This window comes from Rhipicephalus sanguineus, chromosome 1 (genome assembly GCF_013339695.2).
Source record: "Rhipicephalus sanguineus isolate Rsan-2018 chromosome 1, BIME_Rsan_1.4, whole genome shotgun sequence".
Lineage (NCBI taxonomy): Eukaryota > Metazoa > Arthropoda > Arachnida > Ixodida > Ixodidae > Rhipicephalus > Rhipicephalus sanguineus.
Window position 1 is genome coordinate 234,763,809 of NC_051176.1, and position 11,018 is coordinate 234,774,826.

The following is an 11,018-nucleotide window of genomic DNA, read 5'->3' on the forward strand; positions in this document are numbered from 1 at the left end:
CCTGCATGGCCGTCCAGCGCATCAGAGGCAGCCCTTCCAGAAACCAAGTCTGCCAATCGCGTCCTGTTGCCATCACAAGATTGTAGGTGTTGTCGTAATCGTCCTGATACTGTATCTGTACGTCATGTACACTCGTCCAGCGCATATCAGAGGCAGCTCTTCCAGAAACCAAATCTGCCAATCGCGCCCTGTTGCCATCACCACAATGTAGGCGTTGTATAATTGTCCTGATGCTGTGTCTGCACGTACTGCCCGGCTGTCCAGCGCATCAGAGGCAGCTCTTCCAGAAACCAGATCTGCCAATCACGCCCTGTCGCCGTCACCACGATGTAGCTGTTGTCGTAGTCGTCCTGATGCTGTATCTCTACGTCCTGCACGGCCGTCTAGCGCATCAGAAGCTGTACGTCCGGTACATCAGTCCAGCACATGAGAAGCTCTCATCTGGAGGCAAGAATAAAGGAATGTAATGGGAAATTTTTAAGGGCCAAGCATTGCACAGTGGGAACACTCAAATCACATCTGCTCACCTATGACTTCATAAGCTGGGAAGAGGCTGGTGCTGCTTATGGGGCACAGTGGTAGCCATCACTGCAGAAGTAGCTCTTCCAAAAACCAGATCTGTCAATCACGCCCTGTCGCCGTCACCACGATGTAGCTGTTGTCGTAGTCGTCCTGATGCTGTATCTGTACGTCCTGTACACCCGTCCAACGCATCAGAAGTAGCTGTTCCAGAAACCAAATCTGCCAATCGCGCCCTGTTGCCATCACTACAATGTAGGTGTTGTAATCGTCCTGATGCTGTGTCTGCACGTCCTGCCCGGCTATCCAGCGCATCAGAGGCTGCTCTTCCAGAAACCAAATGAGTCAATCCCGCCCTGTCGCCGTCACCACGATGTAGCTGTTGTCATAGTCGTCCTGATGCTGTACCTGCACATCCTGTACACCCGTCCAGCGCATCAGAAGTAGCTCTTCCAGAAACCAAATCTGCCAATCCAGCCCTCTTGCCATCACCACATTTAGGTGTTGTAATCGTCCTGATGCTGTATCTGTACGTCCTGTACACCTGTCCAGTTCATCAGAAGTAGCAGTTCCAGAAACCAAATCTGCCAATCGCGCCCTGTTGCCATCACCACAATGTAGGTGTTGTATAATTGTCCTGATGATGCGTCTGCACGTCTTGCCCGGCCGTCCAGCGCATCAGAGGCAGCTCTTCCAGAAACCAAATCTGCTAATCACGCCCTGTCGCCGTCACCACAATGTAGGTGTTGTAATCGTCCTGATGATGTGTCTGCACGTCCTGCCCGGCTGTCCAGCACATCAGAGGCAGCTCTTCCAGAAACCAGATCTGTCAATCGTGCCCTGTCGCCGTCACCACGATGTAGCTGTTGTCGCAGTCGTCCTGATGCTGTATCTCTACGTCCTGCACGGCCGTCTAGCGCATCAGAAGCTCTACGTCCGGTACATCAGTCCAGCACATGAGAAGCTCTCACCTGGAGGCAAGAATAAAGGAATGTAATGGGAAATTTTTAAGGGCCAAGCATTGCACAGTGGGAACACTCAAATCACATCTGCTCACCTATGACTTCATAAGCTGGGAAGAGGCTGGTGCTGCTTATGGGGCACACTGGTAGCCATCACTGCAGAACTAGCTTTTCCAGAAACCAAATCTGCCAATCGCGCCCTGTTGCCATCACCACAATGTAGGCGTTGTATAATTGTCCTGATGCTGTGTCTGCACGTACTGCCCGGCTGTCCAGCAAATCAGAGGCAGCTCTTCCAGAAACCAGATCTGCCAATCACGCCCTGTCGCCGTCACCACGATGTAGCTGTTGTCGTAGTAGTCCCGATGCTGTACCTCTACGTCCTGCACGGCCGTCTAGCGCATCAGAAGCTGTACGTCCGGTACATCAGTCCAGCACATGAGAAGCTCTCACCTGGAGGCAAGAATAAAGGAATGTAATGGGAAATTTTTAAGGGCCAAGCATTGCACAGTGGGAACACTCAAATCACATCTGCTCACCTATGACTTCATAAGCTGGGAAGAGGCTGGTGCTGCTTATGGGGCACACTGGTAGCCATCACTGCAGAAGTAGCTTTTCCAAAAACCAGATTTGCCAATCACGCCCTGTCGCCGTCACCACAATGTAGGTGTTGTAATCGTCCTGATGATGTGTCTGCACGTCCTGCCCGGCTGTACAGCGCATCAGAGGCAGCTCTTCCAGAAACCAAATCTGCATATCGCGCCCTGTTGCCGTCACCACAATGTATGTGTCGTAATCGTCCTGATGCTGTACCTGCACGTCCCGTACACCCAGCCATCACTGCAGAAGTGGCTCTTCCAGAAACCAAATCTGTCAATCGTGCCCTGTCGCCGTCACCACGATGTTGCTGTTGTCGTAGTCGTCCTGATGCTGTATCTGTACGTCCTGTACACCCGTCCAGCGCATCAGAAGTTGCGTTTCCAGAAACCAAATCTGCCAATCGCGCCCTGTTGCCATCACCACAATGTACGCGTTGTATAATTGTCCTGATACTGTGTCTGCACGTACTGCCCGGCTGTCCAGCGCATCAGAGGCAGCTCTTCCAGAAACCAGATCTGCCAATCACGCCCTGTCACCGTCACCACGATATAGCTGTTGTCGTAGTGGTCCTGATGCTGTATCTCCACGTCCTGCACGGCCGTCTAGCGCATCAGAGGCAGCCCTTCCAGAAACCAAATCTGCCAATCGCGCCCTGTTGCCATCACCACAATGTAGGCGTTGTATAATTGTCCTGATGCTGTGTCTGCACGTACTGCCCGGCTGTCCAGCGCATCAGAGGCAGCTCTTCCAGAAACCAGATCTGCAAATCACGCCCTGTCGCCGTCACCACGATGTAGTTTTTGTAATCGTCCTGATGATGTGTCTGCACGTCCTGCCTGGCTATCCAGCGCATCAGAGGCAGCTCTTCCAGAAACCAAATCTGCAAATCGCGCCCTGTTGCCGTCACCACAATGTATGTGTCGTAATCGTCCTGATGCTGTACCTGCACGTCCCGTACACCCAGCCATCACTGCAGAAGTGGCTCTTCCAGAAACCAAATCTGTCAATCGCGCCCTGTCGCCGTCACCACGATGTAGCTGTTGTCGTAGTCGTCCTGATGCTGTATCTGTACGTCCTGTACACCCGTCCAACGCATCAGAAGTTGCAGTTCCAGAAACCAAATCTGCCAATCGCGCCCTGTTGCCATCACCACAATGTAGGCGTTGTATAATTGTCCTGATGCTGTGTCTGCACGTACTGCCTGGCTGTCCAGCGCATCAGAGGCAGCTCTTCCAGAAACCAAATCTGCAAATCGCGCCCTCTTGCCGTGACCACAATGCAGGTGCTGTCGTAATCGTCCTGATGCTGTATCTGCACGTCCTGCATGGCCGTCCAGCGCATCAGAGGCAGCCCTTCCAGACACCAAGTCTGCCAATCGCGTCCTGTTGCCATCACAAGATTGTAGGTGTTGTCGTAATCGTCCTGATACTGTATCTGTACGTCATGTACACTCGTCCAGCGCATATCAGAGGCAGCTCTTCCAGAAACCAAATCTGCCAATCGCGCCCTGTTGCCATCACCACAATGTAGGCGTTGTATAATTGTCCTGATGCTGTGTCTGTACGTACTGCCCGGCTGTCCAGCGCATCAGAGGCAGCTCTTCCAGAAACCAGATCTGCCAATCACGCCCTGTCGCCGTCACCACGATGTAGCTGTTGTCGTAGTCGTCCTGATGCTGTATCTCTACGTCCTGCACGGCCGTCTAGCGCATCAGAAGCTGTACGTCCGGTACATCAGTCCAGCACATGAGAAGCTCTCACCTGGAGGCAAGAATAAAGGAATGTAATGGGAAATTTTTAAGGGCCAAGCATTGCACAGTGGGAACACTCAAATCACATCTGCTCACCTATGACTTCATAAGCTGGGAAGAGGCTGGTGCTGCTTATGGGGCACACTGGTAGCCATCACTGCAGAACTAGCTTTTCCAGAAACCAAATCTGCCAATCGCGCCCTGTTGCCATCACCACAATGTAGGCGTTGTATAATTGTCCTGATGCTGTGTCTGCACGTACTGCCCGGCTGTCCAGCAAATCAGAGGCAGCACTTCCAGAAACCAGATCTGCCAATCACGCCCTGTCGCCGTCACCACGATGTAGCTGTTGTCGTAGTCGTCCCGATGCTGTATCTCTACGTCCTGCACGGCCGTCTAGCGCATCAGAAGCTGTACGTCCGGTACATCAGTCCAGCACATGAAAAGCTCTCACCTGGAGGCAAGAATAAAGGAATGTAATGGGAAATTTTTAAGGGCCAAGCATTGCACAGTGGGAACACTCAAATCACATCTGCTCACCTATGACTTCATAAGCTGGGAAGAGGCTGGTGCTGCTTATGGGGCACACTGGTAGCCATCACTGCAGAAGTAGCTTTTCCAAAAACCAGATTTGCCAATCACGCCCTGTCGCCGTCACCACAATGTAGGTGTTGTAATCGTCCTGAGGATGTGTCTGCACGTCCTGCCCGGCTGTACAGCGCATCAGAGGCAGCTCTTCCAGAAACCAAATCTGCAAATCGCGCCCTGTTGCCGTCACCACAATGTATGTGTTGTAATCGTCCTGATGCTGTACCTGCACGTCCCGTACACCCAGCCATCACTGCAGAAGTGGCTCTTCCAGAAACCAAATCTGTCAATCGTGCCCTGTCGCCGTCACCACGATGTTGCTGTTGTCGTAGTCGTTCTGATGCTGTATCTGTACGTCCTGTACACCCGTCCAGCGCATCAGAAGTTGCGTTTCCAGAATCCAAATCTGCCAATCGCGCCCTGTTGCCATCACCACAATGTAGGCGTTGTATAATTGTCCTGATGCTGTGTCTGCATGTACTGCCCGGCTGTCCAGCGCATCAGAGGCAGCTCTTCCAGAAACCAGATCTGCCAATCACGCCCTGTCGCCGTCACCACGATGTAGCTGTTGCAGTAGTCGTCCTGATGCTGTATCTCTACGTCCTGCACGGCCGTCTAGCGCATCAGAAGCTGTACGTCCGGTACATCAGTCCAGCACATGAGAAGCTCTCACCTGGAGGCAAGAATAAAGGAATGTAATGGGAAATTTTTAAGGGCCAAGCATTGCACAGTGGGAACACTCAAATCACATCTGCTCACCTATGACTTCATAAGCTGGGAAGAGGCTGGTGCTGCTTATGGGGCACAGTGGTAGCCATCACTGCAGAAGTAGCTCTTCCAAAAACCAGATTTGCCAATCACGCCCTGTCGCCGTCACCACAATGTATGTGTCGCAATCGTCCTGATGCTGTACCTGCACGTCCCGTACACCCAGCCATCACTGCAGAAGTGGCTCTTCCAGAAACCAAATCTGTCAATCGCGCCCTGTCGCCGTCACCACGATGTAGCTGTTGTCGTAGTCGTCCTGATGCTGTATCTGTACGTCCTGTACACCCGTCCAACGCATCAGAAGTTGCAGTTCCAGAAACCAAATCTGCCAATCGCGCCATGTTGCCATCACCACAATGTAGGCGTTGTATAATTGTCCTGATGCTGTGTCTGCACGTACTTCCCGGCTGTCCAGCGCATCAGAGGCAGCTCTTCCAGAAACCAGATCTGCCAATCACTCCCTGTCGCCGTCACCACGATGTAGCTGTTGTCGTAGTCGTCCTGATGCTCTATCCACGTCCTGCCCGGCCGTCTAGCGCATCAGAGGCAGCCCTTCCAGAAACCAAATCTGCCAATCGCGCCCTGTTGCCATCACCACAATGTAGGCGTTGTATAATTGTCCTGATGCTGTGTCTGCACGTACTGCCCGGCTGTCCAGCGCATCAGAGGCAGCTCTTCCAGAAACCAGATCTGCCAATCACGCCCTGTCGCCGTCACCACAATGTAGGCGTTGTATAATTGTCCTGATGCTGTGTCTGCACGTACTGCCTGGCTGTCCAGCGCATTAGAGGCAGCTCTTCCAGAAACCAAATCTGCAAATGGCGCCCCGTTGCCGTAACCACAATGCAGGTGTTGTCGTAATCGGCCTGATGCTGTATCTGCACGTCCTGCATGGCCGTCCAGCGCATCAGAGGCAGCCCTTCCAGAAACCAAGTCTGCCAATCGCGTCCTGTTGCCATCACGAGATGTAGGTGTTGTCGTAATCGTCCTGATACTGTATCTGTACGTCATGTACACCCGTCCAGGGCATATCAGAAGTAGCTGTTCCAGAAACCAAATCAGTCAATCCCGCCCTGTCGCCGTCACCACGATGTAGCTGTTGTCATAGTCGTCCTGATGCTGTACCTGCACATCCTGTACACCCGCCAGCGCATCAGAAGTAGCTCTTCCATGAAACCAAATCTGCCAATCCAGCCCTCTTGCCATCAACACATTTAGGTGTTGTAATCGTCCTGATGCTGTAACTGTACGTCCTGTACACCTGTCCAGCGCATCAGAAGTAGCAGTTCCAGAAACCAAATCTGCCAATCGCGCCCTGTTGCCATCACCACAATGTAGGTGTTGTATAATTGTCCTGATGATGTGTCTGCACGTCTTGCCCGGCCGTTCAGCGCATCAGAGGCAGCTCTTCCAGAAACCATATCTGCTAATCACGCCCTGTCGCCGTCACCACAATGTATGTGTCGTAATCGTCCTGATGCTGTACCTGCACGTCCCGTACACCCAGCCATCACTGCAGCAGTGGCTCTTCCAGAAACCAAATCTGTCAATCGCGCCCTGTCGCCGTCACCACGATGTACCTGTTGTCGTAGTCGTCCTGATGCTGTACGTCCTGTACACCCGTCCAGCGCATCAGAAGTTGCGTTTCCAGAAACCAAATATGCCAATCGCGCCCTGTTGCCATCACCACAATGTAGGCGTTGTATAATTGTCCTGATGATGTGTCTGCACGTACTGCCCGGCTGTCCAGCACATCAGAGGCAGCTCTTCCAGAAACCAGATCTTCCAATCACGCCCTGTCGCCGTCACCACGATGTAGCTGTTGTCGTAGTCGTCCTGATGCTGTACGTCCGGTACATCAGTCCAGCACATGAGAAGCTCTCACCTGGAGGCAAGAATAAAGGAATGTAATGGGAAATTTTTAAGGGCCAAGCATTGCACAGTGGGAACACTCAAATCACATCTGCTCACTTATGACTTCATAAGCTGGGAAGAGGCTGGTGCTGCTTATGGGGCACACTGGTAGCCATCACTGCAGAAGTAGCTTTTCCAAAAACGAGATTTGCCAATCACGCCCTGTCGCCGTCACCACAATGTAGGTGTTGTAATCGTCCTGATGATGTGTCTGCACGTCCTGCCTGGCTGTACAGCGCATCAGAGCCAGCTCTTCCAGAAACCAAATCTGCAAATCGCGCCCTGTTGCCGTCAGCACAATGTATGTGTCGTAATCATCCTGATGCTGTACCTGCACGTCCCGTACACCCAGCCATCACTGCAGAAGTGGCTCTTCCAGAAACCAAATCTGTCAATCGCGCCCTGTCGCCGTCCCCACGATGTAGCTGTTGTCGTAGTCGTCCTGATGCTGTACCTGCACATCCTGTACACCCGTCCAGCGCATCAGAAGTAGCTCTTCCAGAAACCAAATCTGCCAATCCAGCCCTCATGCCATCACCACATTTAGGTGTAGTAATCGTCCTGATGCTGTATCTGTACGTCCTGTACACCTGTCCAGCGCATCAGAAGTTGCGTTTCCAGAAACCAAATCTGCCAATCGCGCCCTGTTGCCATCACCACAACGTAGGCGTTGCATAATTGTCCTGATTCTGTGTCTGCACGTACTGCCCGGCTGTACAGCGCATCGGAGGCAGCTCTTCCAGAAACCAGATCTGCCAATCACGCCCTGTCGCCGTCACCACGATGTAGCTGTTGTCGTAGTCGTCCTGATGCTGTATCTCCACGTCCTGTACACCCGTCCAGCGCATCAGAAGTTGCGTTTCCAGAAACCAAATCTGCCAATCGCGCCCTGTTGCCATCACCACAATGTAGGCGTTGTATAATTGTCCTGATGCTGTGTCTGCACGTACTGCCCGGCTGTCCAGCGCATCAGAGGCAGCTCTTCCAGAAACCAGATCTGCCAATCACGCCCTGTCGCCGTCACCACGATGTAGGTGTTGTAATCGTCCTGATGATGTGTCTGCACGTCCTGCCCGGCTGTCCAGCGCATCAGAGGCAGCTCTTCCAGAAACCAAATCTGCAAATCGCGCCCTGTTGCCGTCACCACAATGTATGTGTCGTAATCGTCCTGATGCTGTACCTGCACGTCCCGTACACCCAGCCATCACTGCAGAAGTAGCTCTTCCAGAAACCAAATCTGTCAATCGCGCCCTGTCGCCGTCACCACGATGTAGCTGTTGTCGTAGTCGTCCTGATGCTGTATCTGTACGTCCTGTACACCCGTCCAGCGCATCAGAAGTTGCGTTTCCAGAAACCAAATCTGCCAATCGCGCCCTGTTGCCATCACCACAATGTAGGCGTTGTATAATTGTCCTGATGCTGTGTCTGCACGTACTGCCCGGCTGTCCAGCGCATCAGAGGCAGCTCTTCCAGAAACCAGATCTGCCAATCACGCCCTGTCGCCGTCACCACGATGTAGCTGTTGTCGTAGTCGTCCTGATGCTGTATCTCTACGTCCTGCACGACCGTCTAGCGCATCAGAAGCTGTACGTCCGGTACATCAGTCCAGCACATGAGAAGCTCTCACCTGGAGGCAAGAATAAAGGAATGTAATGGGAAATTTTTAAGGGCCAAGCATTGCACAGTGGGAACACTCAAATCACATCTGCTCACCTATGACTTCATAAGCTGGGAAGAGGCTGGTGCTGCTTATGGGGCACAGTGGTAGCCATCACTGCAGAAGTAGCTCTTCCAAAAACCAGATCTGCCAATCACGCCCTGTCGCCGTCACCACAATGTAGGTGTTGTAATCGTCCTGATGATGTGTCTGCACGTCCTGTACACCCGTCCAACGCACCAGAAGTTGCAGTTCCAGAAACCAAATCTGCCAATCGCGCCATGTTGCCATCACCACAATGTAGGCGTTGTATAATTGTCCTGATGCTGTGTCTGCACGTACTGCCCGGCTGTCCAGCGCATCAGAGGCAGCTCTTCCAGAAACCAGATCTGCCAATCACGCCCTGTCGCCGTCACCACAATGTAGGCGTTCTATAATTGTCCTGATGCTGTGTCTGCACGTACTGCCTGGCTGTCCAGAGCATTAGAGGCAGCTCTTCCAGAAACCAAATCTGCAAATCGCGCCCCGTTGCCATCACCACAATGTAGGCGTTGTATAATTGTCCTGATGCTGTGTCTGCACGTACTGCCCGGCTGTCCAGCGCATCAGAGGCAGCTCTTCCAGAAACCACATCTGCCAATCACGCCCTGTCGCCGTCACCACAATGTAGGTGTTGTAATCGTCCTGATGATGTACCTGCACGTCCTGCCCGGCTGTCCAGCGCATCAGAGGCAGCTCTTCCAGAAACCAAATCTGCAATTCGCGCCTTGTTGCCGTCACCACAATGTATGTGTCGTAATCGTCCTGATGCTGTACCTGCACGTCCCGTACACCCAGCCATCACTGCAGACGTGGCTCTTCCAGAAACCAAATCTGTCAATCGCGCCCTGTCGCCGTCACCACGATGTAGCTGTTGTCGTAGTCGTCCTGATGCTGTATCTGTACGTCCTGTACACCCGTCCAACGCATCAGAAGTTGCAGTTCCAGAAACCAAATCTGCCAATCGCGCCATGTTGCCATCACCACAATGTAGGCCTTGTATAATTGTCCTGATGCTGTGTCTGCACGTACTGCCCGGCTGTCCAGCGCATCAGAGGCAGCTCTTCCAGAAACCAGATCTGCCAATCACGCCCTGTCGCCGTCACCACAATGTAGGCGTTGTATAATTGTCCTGATGCTGTGTCTGCACGTACTGCCTGGCTGTCCAGCGCATCAGAGGCAGCTCTTCCAGAAACCAAATCTGCAAATCGCGCCCTGTGTCCGTGACCACAATGCAGGTGTTGTCGTAATCGTCCTGATGCTGTATCTGCACGTCCTGCATGGCCGTCCAGCGCATCAGAGGCAGCCCTTCCAGAAACCAAGTCTGCCAATCGCATCCTGTTCCCATCACGAGATTGTAGGTGTTGTCGTAATCGTCCTGATACTGTATCTGTACGTCATGTACACCCGTCCAGCGCATATCAGAAGTAGCTGTTCCAGAAACCAAATCTACCAATCGCGCCCTGTTGCCATCACCACAATGTAGGCGTTGTATAATTGTCCTGATGCTGTGTCTGCACGTACTGCCCGGCTGTCCAGCGCATCAGAGGCAGCTCTTCCAGAAACCAGATCTGCCAATCAAGCCCTGTCGCCGTCACCACGATGTAGCTGTTGTCGTAGTCGTCCTGATGCTGTATCTCTACGTCCTGCACGGCCGTCTAGTGCATCAGAAGCTGTACGTCCGGTACATCAGTCCAGCACATGAGAAGCTCTCACTTGGAGGCAAGAATAAAGGAATGTAATGGGAAATTTTTAAGGGCCAAGCATTGCACAGTGGGAACACTCAAATCACATCTGCTCACCTATGATTTCATAAGCTGGGAAGAGGCTGGTGCTGCTTATGGGGCACAGTGGTAGCCATCACTGCAGAAGTAGCTCTTCCAAAAACCAGATCTGCCAATCACGCCCTGTCGCCGTCACCACGATGTAGCTGTTGTCGTAGTCGTCCTGATGATGTGTCTGCACGTCCTGCCCGGCTGTCCAGCGCATCAGAAGTAGCTCTTCCAGAAACCAAATCTGCCAATCCAGCCCTCTTGCCATCACCACATTTAGGTGTTGTAATCGTCCTGATGCTGTAACTGTACGTCCTGTACACCTGTCCAGCGCATCAGAAGTAGCAGTTCCAGAAACCAAATCTGCCAATCGCGCCCTGTTGCCATCACCACAATGTAGGTGTTGTATAATTGTCCTGATGATGTGTCTGCACGTCTTGCCCGGCCGT

At 52.7% G+C, this 11,018-nt stretch overlaps 1 long non-coding RNA gene across 3 annotated transcripts; it reads left to right on the forward strand.

Annotated features, from left to right (window-relative positions):
• Positions 1-855: 855 nt before the first annotated feature.
• On the forward strand, positions 856-10,372 carry LOC125760381 (uncharacterized). Of its 3 annotated transcripts, none has more exons than XR_007417952.1 (3): positions 856-1,020; positions 6,406-6,525; positions 10,284-10,372. It is a non-coding gene; the product is annotated as an uncharacterized LOC125760381 (long non-coding RNA). The 3 variants fall into 3 exon arrangements; XR_007417953.1 differs by lacking the exon at positions 10,284-10,372 and adding an exon at positions 9,307-9,351; XR_007417951.1 differs by lacking the exon at positions 10,284-10,372 and adding an exon at positions 9,063-9,181.
• The last annotated feature ends 646 nt before the right edge of the window (positions 10,373-11,018 follow it).